General features: G+C 38.1%; 1 long non-coding RNA gene across 1 annotated transcript; it reads right to left on the minus strand.

The window, feature by feature from the left end:
* Positions 1-1,437: 1,437 nt before the first annotated feature.
* Positions 1,438-6,836, minus strand: LOC129350624 (uncharacterized). The gene is made up of 3 exons (XR_008604092.1): positions 6,795-6,836; positions 3,176-3,522; positions 1,438-1,936 (listed from the first exon to the last, which is right to left on the minus strand). It is a non-coding gene; the product is annotated as an uncharacterized LOC129350624 (long non-coding RNA).
* Between the last annotated feature and the right edge of the window lie 3,100 nt (positions 6,837-9,936).

Raw genomic sequence — 9,936 nt, forward strand, 5'->3', positions numbered from 1 at the left:
ATTAGTCAAGCGGTTTAAATTTCTTACTGTCATATTTTAAATGTGACAGAAAATGGAAAAATAAAGTGTCTTGAGACAATTTCACCTGTAACTGGCGTTATATAAATAAAATTGAATTCAAATTGTATGTATCTTGTAATGGAGTAATTCAGCCATATATGTTGGAAAACACATTTTCTTTGACCATTAATCTGTCGATTTTCTCCAGTAATTCATTTCTTGTTTTGGTTTATAAAATGTCAAACCCAAATATATTCAGTTTACTGTCATAAAAACCAAAAAGATTTACATTCATGATGCAGGAATCAGGCAGTTTTTCACGTTTTATCTTAGTTTAGTCAGAAACATAGTTGATAACGTGAATTTTTGCAGCGTGCGAGCTGTAAAAGGTTTTAATCTTTGGGGCCGAGTGTCAAAAAACATTTAGAAACCAACATCCACGAAACACTCAACAAAGATTTGAACATCATTAAAGGGAAATCCAACTTTTGCATGACAATGTCTAATTAAAGGACATTTATTTCCAACGTAAATGTGTGATATTCATCCTCTGGAGCTTTCTCTTCACATTGTCTTCCACCTGGACTGGTTTGGTGCAACAAACATTTGAAAAACTGCACTTTAACATCAATGAATGACACTGAAGTTTAATCTCTACATAAATGAGACTGAGTCTGGATGTGCTGCTCTGTCATTAACTCCTAAGTTTAGGGAAAGTTCAAACAAAAGAGGACAGTTTAGAGAAGACTTGAGAATGAGCTTATTTTGAACAAACATCTCAGACTTTCTGAGCTTCAGCACCTCTAGCAAGATATTTTAACAACAAGCAACTCAAGAGATCCAGAAGTTGGAGAGAGTTAGCTTTAGCTGAGCCAAAGAACATGTGGGACGCTAACCTAGCAAACATTTCAGACTTTTCTCTGTGAATTCTGAGAAATAATTTACTATTTAATGACAGAGCTACACATCTTAACTCAGTCATGAAAACAGACTCTAATTCAGTGTCATCCATCCATATTAAAGTGCAGTTACCCAAAATGTTTGCTGCATGAGCTCCAACAAAACCTGTCCAGGTAGAAGGCCACTTTGACAAACAGGAAGTGGACGATTCCAAGCAGATTTATAGAAGGGGGAACCGGACTGTACTAAGTGTGGTCGAGTACAGAGGGGTGTTTTGTGGGTTTTTAAGGCTGATAATGATTATTACTGAGACATTTGGAGTAGATATTCATTTGCAGTGAATGAAAATATTTAAAATCTTGGAGTTAAACTTAGAAGAACACAAACTCTAACAGAAAACTTTGTTGGTACGTTTTTGTTTTGTTTACAGATGTTAAATTAAAAGAGTTTTATTCGTGACGGATAACCAATTAAATCACTCCAGAAGACAGAGCGACCACAGGTAGATAAAGGTTCAGAGCCAAAGTAGCGCCATTTTTAAATGTATTTATTACCATAAATCAACAAAAAAAATAAAATACTGATAATCAGTAAATCAGTCAGCCGACAATTACTACAATTCTACAATGTATGTCTCTTTCCTTGACTTGTTATTTGTACAATATACGATGTATATGATGGCGTTTTTTTCATAGCAAAGGCTATACTATGATGTTTTCTAAGAGACATACGATGCTACTCTGTTTGTTCTGGTCCTGGGCTGCTGCACTCCTCCTCTGTTGTTTTCTGGATTGTACTCAGCTGCATGTCTTCGTCCACCCGGCCTCCGTTGACTCGTCCGGCCTGCCGTCTCTGGAGCTGAAGCTGGATTGGAACAGACCAAAGTACAGTCCAATCACGATGCCAGCTGCCTCTCAAAAGGCTCCTTCATCTGGTAGGTGGCGGAACTTCTTCTGAGGAGAAGCTGAGCAGGCCCAGCAGAACTTTGGAGATGTGTTCCAGTGGTTGGTGGATGTGTGGGGAGATAGAGAGGGACCTTTGAATTGTTCAGAAAGGAAAACAGGGAACCCATTGGTAGTTTTAGTTTAGGGTGCTACTGTGGTGTGTTTTTGGGTTTTAAGAGGTGAACAGGAAGAGTTTTTTTTTGTATTGATTGTCTTTTACTTTGTTCCTGGTTGGAATGCCCATCAATGTCAACGTGAAGTTCACTTTTAGTTCTGCTGATTTATTTTTATTTTACTAACACCCATTTGCTTTTAACCCCCTCGCATGTTGTGTTGTTGTAAACTTAGTCTTTCAAATAAATACTCGTCAAACCCTCTGGAAACCAGCGTTTGGACTTTTTGTGTTGCTCCTCACCTACTTCAGACAGCCGGGACACAACAACGTTTTGTGGACTAAAGGCTTTTCTATGACGTTTTTAGAGCGACATGCTATAACGTTTTCTGAGCGACATGCTATACTATGATGTTTTTAGACCAAAGGCTATAATATGACGTTTTTTGGGCGACATGCTATACTATGACGTTTTTAGAGCGACATGCTACACTACGAGATTTTTAGAGCGACATGCTATGACGTTTTCTGAACGACATGCTATACTATGACGTTTGTTGGACCAAAGACTATACTCTGACGTTTTTGGAGCGACATGCTATAGTATGACATTTTTAGACCAAAGGCTACACTCTGACATTTTTTGAGTGACATTCTATACTATGATGTTTGTTGGACGACATGCTATACTATGACGTTTTAAGAGCAACATGCTAAACTATGACAATTTTAGAGCGACATGCTATACTATGACGTTTGTTGGGCGACATGCTGTACTATGGACGTTTGTTGGATGACATGCTATACTATGGACATTTTCTGGACCAAAGGCCATACTATGACATTTGTTGGGAACATGCTATACTATAGGCTTTTTTAATTGAAATATTACTATGATGTGTTTTTTGTTTGTGTTTTTTTGTTTTTTAGCAACATATAATAATTTGAACAGTTTTAAAAATTACTATACTTTTACTTGTGCAATGAAATATTATTCTTTTTAGGCAAAGGCCATGTTTGATTACATATAGGCTATTAAATAAATGTTTATTAAAAACTAAAAAGTATTTAAAAAATAATAACCAACGTAGGCATTTACTGAGTCACTAAAATAGTGTAGAGTCTACGGCCACATCAGCATTATTATAAGCATCCTCTGGTAAATTCACAGCCATATACTGTAGGAAATCTAGCTGATCTCATCATGATGTCCACTTACCATATGGACTTCAGGAGATGATTAGATGATGATAAACTGTGACCTGCTGGTTGGGTTCTCTCTGTTCTCGTATTTCCTCCATGTTTGCCTCCTGATGCTGCCTTACTTCAGCCAGTCCATGAGCAACAGAAAACACAGTTTGCCTTGTACCCACTGCCAGGGGTTCCACTCTTCCCACTCCAGTCTGTACATTTGCAAACGTTTTTGCTTCTTTAGACGTTGTGGAGTTTCAGGTGCAGCAGCTTCTGTAACCAGGCAACCAGAGACAGGACCGGACAGGACCGGACACACAGAGACGTCTGAAGTCTGTCCACTGGACCTGGCATCGGGTCCTCGCTACAAAGGTCCTACGAAGATGAAATTGGTTGCCCTTAATATTTCCTGTGTTTTATTTTATTCATTATGCAGTTTTGATGAGTGTGTGACAGACGTGTATGAGACATTTATGAAAATACGGAACAACTTGCGTCCCGTATTGAATCAATACGGGACGCAACAATTAATTGTCAAATAAAGGACGTTTCCGTATTTTAAGGGACGGGTGGCAACCCTACAGAGCAGTGTAAAGAAACCGGTCACCTAGCAAACTGAATTAGTCTAGGTAACACTTTTATTATGTGTGTTTTCTGCTCAAGTTAATGTCCTGGTTTGATTCATTTTAAATTACTCCTGATCTTGAAAGGTTTTAAACTGTGCAGTCAAAGTAGTTACAACTGTGAGCGAATAGCTTGAAATGAACTGCCTTAGACTGCTCTGTTCATAGCTGACCATTCTTTCACAGCATGGTATATCAAGAGTTATTGTGCAATGATAGATAAATGCAGCCCATTTTTCAACTGTTTCCTGTTTAGTATGCGTAACCTCCTCTTAATTTGTTCTAAAAGAAATGTCTAATGAGGCAGTCTAGTCTTTCAGTCAGGTTAAGTCATTTATCCCATTGGTGGTTTGCATTATATAACTTTGTTTTTCTCTGTTCTAGGAACTATTGTTAAATCATCTTTATGTGAGACTTTGTTCTCGTTTGGAGCATATTCTCGGACGCATGCCTCTGGATCTGGACTTCTTAGAGTTCACTTGCACACAAGAACTTGTGTTTTTAAATGCTTTATCCAACCAAGTAGAAGTTTGCCCAGCTATTTTAAATGCACTAACACAGCTACACCATCTTATCAGCTCAGAAAAAGAAAACAGGAATCAGTGCATTGCAACTGTGCACTCAGAGAGAGGAGCAGCTGGGCGACAAACAATGCTCACATCCCCAGAGCACCTGTACAACTTACTGGAACTTAATATGTCTGTCCCATGTATAGACAATGGTATCTGTGAAATATTAGCTTAGTATGTCAAATACTTTCTTAGATTTTTTTAAGTGGACCATAGACCTAGTTTCAGTATTTTTTTCTCACATTCAAATTTGAGGCTATATATAATATATATATAATATCTCAAGAATAATTCAAGATAAAAGCCTGAAATTTTCATTTATTTGTCTTGCTAACATAAGCATATCAGATTGCTATTAAATACAGCGGTGGAAAAAAGTTTTTGGACACCTCCTACATTTGTGAAATATATTGCATTAAGAATCCCTCTGAGGTCTTCAAATGCAATTTCTATTAGTTCAGTCACAGCCATAATACGAAACAAATCCTAAAAAAGTCAATAAAAACTTGAAATTCATTGGTTCCTTAAAAATAAGACATTTTTAGTATTGGGTCATTTTGGTAGAATTTAGTTTTGTTAGTCATGTAAACAATAAACAAAAAAAAGCATCATTTGTGTCTGTCTAATGCAGTCACACCTTTTGAAACACAAAAGACTTTCCAACAAATATTTCACGATAATATTTGAGATTCTGGAAAATTTTCAAGGTGCCTGAAAACTTTTTTCCACCACTGTATCTGTCAAAGCATGAAAATTTGCCATTAGAAAAATGCCACTATCTCCAGAACGATATATGCGGTCATGGTTCCATTATGCCAATGTCATGGTAATGACTGGATGCAGGGCTAATTTACAAAGAAACTACACAAAACAACATGTCAGGTTTCAAAGATTGGACTTTTCATAGACCACTTCATTTTTTTCATATTTCAACTCACCCATAATCTGAGATTATTGACCTACTTGTTCAGTATTATAGATTCTTCATCATTGTTCTGAGATAGTGTAATTCAAACAACCTCAAATTTCAATGTGCAAAAAAATGCCTGTTGAAGTAGGTTGACAGTGACAGCCAATTTAAAAATATTTTTTGCTCTGACAGTATTTGGCATACTATATATATATATATATATATATATATATATATATATATATATATATATATATATATATATATATATTTTTTTTTTTTTTTTTTATTTATTTATTTATTTATTTATAGGCTGCTGTTTTGTAATATTGCAACGGATTTTCATCCCATTCACCAGTGAGAAAATAAAGTCCATACAGTCCAGTTCATTTTTTACTCCTGCATTAATGCCGTGATTGCATGTATTGTTCACCAGAAATATTCTTAACTTCAGATACTTTAAATGTATGGCAGAAACACGCATACTTGAGCCAGATAACCTGTCAGGTGAGTTGGGAGAACAGGTAGGGGAGGGAATCCAACAGTGCACTTAGTTTTGTCAGTCAAGTAAAACTAACTAGAGAACAACACATAACATCTTGACTGGCAAGTGCAAATACAGGCCAGGATGTCAGTCTTAAATGATGTGTAGTCCTTGTAACGTCCTGGGAATGTAAGGTCTCATAGCAAGAGGAGGCTGTGGGGTATCTGCCATTCACTACTTCTGAGGAGAGAGTTCTTGGTAGAGTCTCCCATCCAGTCCAGAATTTCACCAGACTGGTCAGTTCAGACGGTGTTGCTATGGAGTGGATTAAAATTGATTAAATAAATGGCTACAACAAATGATCAAAAACAATCTAGGGTACGCATACTAAACAGGAAACAGTTGAAAAAATGGGCTGCATTTATCTATTATTTTTCATTGCACAATAACTCTTGATACAGCTGTGAAAGAATGGTGGGCTATGAACAGAGCAGTCTAGGGCAGTTCATTTCAAGCTATTCGCTCACAGTTGTAACTACTTTGACTGCACAGTTTAAAACCTTTCAAGATCAGGAGTAATTTAAAATGAAACAAACCAGAACATTCACTTGAGCAGAAAACACATAATAAAATGTTACCTAGACTAATTCAGTTTGCTAGGTGACCAGTTTCTTTACACTGCTCTGTGATTTAACTGCATTTTGGGCGCATAAATCACACTTCCACCCATTTGTGCGTTTATAAAATTGTTACTCAACTACCCAGCTGCAGAACGTGCTGTCTGTATGACCTCATTACTGTGCTAGCGCGGCTAGCGCTGTATTAGCGTGGCTAGCGCTGTATTAGCGCGGCTAACGCTGTATTAACGTGGCTAGCGCTGTATTAGCGCGGCTAACGCTGTGATAGCGCTGTGCTAGCATTGTATTAGCGCGGCTAACGCTGTGCTAGCGCTGTATTAGCGTGGCTAACGCTGTGCTAGCGCAGCTAACGGCATGCATTACAGCGAACTGACTCTCACAAAAACAAACCACATACAGAACAAAAAGGATTAATACACTCACTGAAGCGCCGTCGTTCATGCTGGTAGCCGTGGTTGTCCCCGGTCTTGTGAGGTGAACCGTCTGCGTCACATGACCGGAGGAGCGCCACGTGATTGGCTGGGCATTGGTTCGATTTTGGCCAGGATCGATTGTTTACGCCTGAGTCCCCCGGATGTGAACAGCGATTTTTTTGACAGTGAATTTTGAACATTGAATTTTTTGATGGCGAATTTTGAACATTGAATTTTTTGATGGTGAATTTTGAAGACATTGAATTTTTAACTGTTTTTTAGAAATTTGATGAGCTAAATTCAGGCATAAAAAATTCACATACGTAATTTTGATGCAAAAAAAATTCAAAGTAAGAAATTCAGCAGCTTTTAAAATTCAGAATCTGATGAGTCTGATTTGCTTCCATACATAAATACCATTATATACAGTCTATGGTAAATACGTATGTGAATCGCATCATTGGCTGCAGCAGCCAGTCACTGGTCACTCACTGACTCACATTGAAAAATAGCACAGAATGAATTGTTACGTGTTTATTTTATTTACAATTTAGGTTGGATTTTTTTTTTTTTTTTTTTTTGTGCGCAGCGCAGGTTTTCTGTGCGCGGAGACCGTGTCAGCAGTGCGGAATTGCACACGCGCGCAGCTTAGAGGGAACAATGCCTGTGATTATTGACCCACAAATTAGAAAACCTGAACTTTCTTAATTTTGAAGCTACAACCTGTGTCTGTCTGTATCTTGGCTCCACTTGGAACTGAAAAATCAGATTGTGGGACTACACAAAGATCGAAAAGGACATAGGACCAGCCGAAATTCAAGCAGGTGTAAATGCAAACTGTGCAGCATGCCAGCTCAGGAAGGCCTGATGAAAGCTACATGTAGTTACAGTGACACATGAACAGAACACATGCAGATGCATTTTTTTTTAAGTAAGTCCTTCTAATTAATTTAAGTTCTGGTGCAGTGTAGTATTGCAACCATCCTTTTTATAGTCACTAAGTAACTGTGAAACTGAATGACTGGATGAAAATATGCATAGAAATAAGAAAACACAGCTGTTCTTAGCAACTCCAAAATGTGCACAGGATGAAATGAAGTTCACACCATGTTGTTTTTATTTGTGGTGGAGGAGGTACTGTTTGTGCTTTGGTTAAAGTGAAGAATGCCAGAAGTTTATTAAAGTAAAACTATCAAAGACATGATCATAATTGAAAATGGATGGACGGGTGGCTAAACACATCACATCATAGATAGCTGTGGAGTCCTTCAAGCTCCTGGGGACTACAATCTCTCAGGACCTGCAGTGGGAGACGAACATCCACTCCATCCTGAAAAAGGCTCAGCAGAGGATGTATTTCCTACGACAGCTGAGGAGACATGGCCTGCTGCAGGAGCTGTTGATCCAGTTCTACACTGCAGTCATCCAATCTGTCCTGTGCACCTCTGGATCAGCCACACAGCAGGACAGAAACAGACTAAAGCCTATAGTACGGACTGCAGAAAACATCATCAGAGACCCCACTCACCCTGGACATAAACTGTTTCCCCTCCTCCCCTCTGGCAGGCGCTACAGATCCCTGTACACAGAAATCACCAGACACAAAAACGGTTTCTTCCCCACTGCCATCACTGTAATAAACAGCTGAGCCATTCCTAAACACCTGTACAATAGTCAGTATTCCAATGGACATGTACAGTATATTTTTTTTCACCATGAACAGCATTCTCTCTAAAATGAATTGGCATTTTAATGAATTAATGACATATTTAATAACACATTTATGTATTTAATTCCAATTTGAATTAATTAATGACACATTTAATTATTTAATGATGTATTTATTTATGTAATTTTGGCACTTTTAGTCCTCCATACCAGTGTTCCATGTTGAGTAGTATGATGGTACAGTAGTTCTGTTTTTAACCTCCTCAGACATCCCATAGCACCCTCTTGTGTTCAACTGTGTTTGGTTTTCAAAGTAACATTGGGAAAAAAAAAACACATTTAACAATATTCTAACAAGTACTTCTACCCAGATTGCTTCATAGTTTTTTTTTTTTTTATCTGCTTGAAGTTCACAGTTGTGAGATCTCTTTGTACCTGTTCTGTATTTGCAGCACAGAGGTGTTTCTGACTGGAAGAACTCCATGTACAGCAGCTGTGTGACTGGTGGAGCCGTCAGGTTTCAAGGTATGTAACCTGCTTTATTTGCTTTGATGGTTCAAACTGAAAGACGTGTTTCTGTTGTCCTCACATCTCTTGTGTTTCTGTTTTGAAACTGGACTGAAGGCTGGAGTCCTGGGATGTGGAGGCTTTGCTGCTTTTTCTGCAGCAATTGAATATTATTTACGGTGAACCACTAAGAAGTGATTCTGTGGACAAGAACTTATTTGGTGCACAAGAATGAAGAGTCACGGTGTGAGAAAGTCACTTCTGTGAATATTGACCTGCACATGGAGGATTGCTGTGAAAACAGACGGGAGTGTAAAGTGACACCGCAGTGGACTGTCTGTATTTTACAGTGTACTTTAGTTGAAGCAGAACAAAGCAGCCTCTTGTGGAGAATCTCCAGAAACAGAGCAGAGTGGGTCCACTTCTATATCAGAGATACATTAATGATGGGAAAATGTGAACTGAAATCACCTTCTGAGTCAGGACCATGTCAACTTAGACTGAGATAAACAGTTCTGGTTGCAGAGCACTGCTGTGACGTGTCAGTGTTATTTATATTAAAGATGTTTTTGTTAACTTGTTCATTCAGAACTCTTTTTGATGTAGTTAACAGAAGTCTATTACCAGAGAATTTGGCTTCATTTTCGTTTCACTCAGTGTAAATCTCATCTGAATTTGCAGCCGCTCTCACCCTTAAAGCTTCATTGTTTCCTTGCTGAGCCGTCAGACCTGCCACTTCTCTGTTGTGATGCTTTCAGATGTTTTTAGTGTTGCACGTCTCACCTCTGAAGCATTTAGCTGCTAACAAGAACTAAGAGAGAGAATGTTTGACTGGTGAACTCAAATACTCCTCCAGTGTGTCCAGTAGTTTTAAGTAGCTGCTGCTGTTTGTTGAGTCATCAGGTCCATCTATGATCTGTTCCCCAAGGAAGAACTTAGTTTTTGCACATTTATTAAACAAAATTATTCAGTCATTT

Source organism: Amphiprion ocellaris, chromosome 15 (assembly GCF_022539595.1).
Source record: "Amphiprion ocellaris isolate individual 3 ecotype Okinawa chromosome 15, ASM2253959v1, whole genome shotgun sequence".
NCBI lineage: Eukaryota > Metazoa > Chordata > Actinopteri > Pomacentridae > Amphiprion > Amphiprion ocellaris.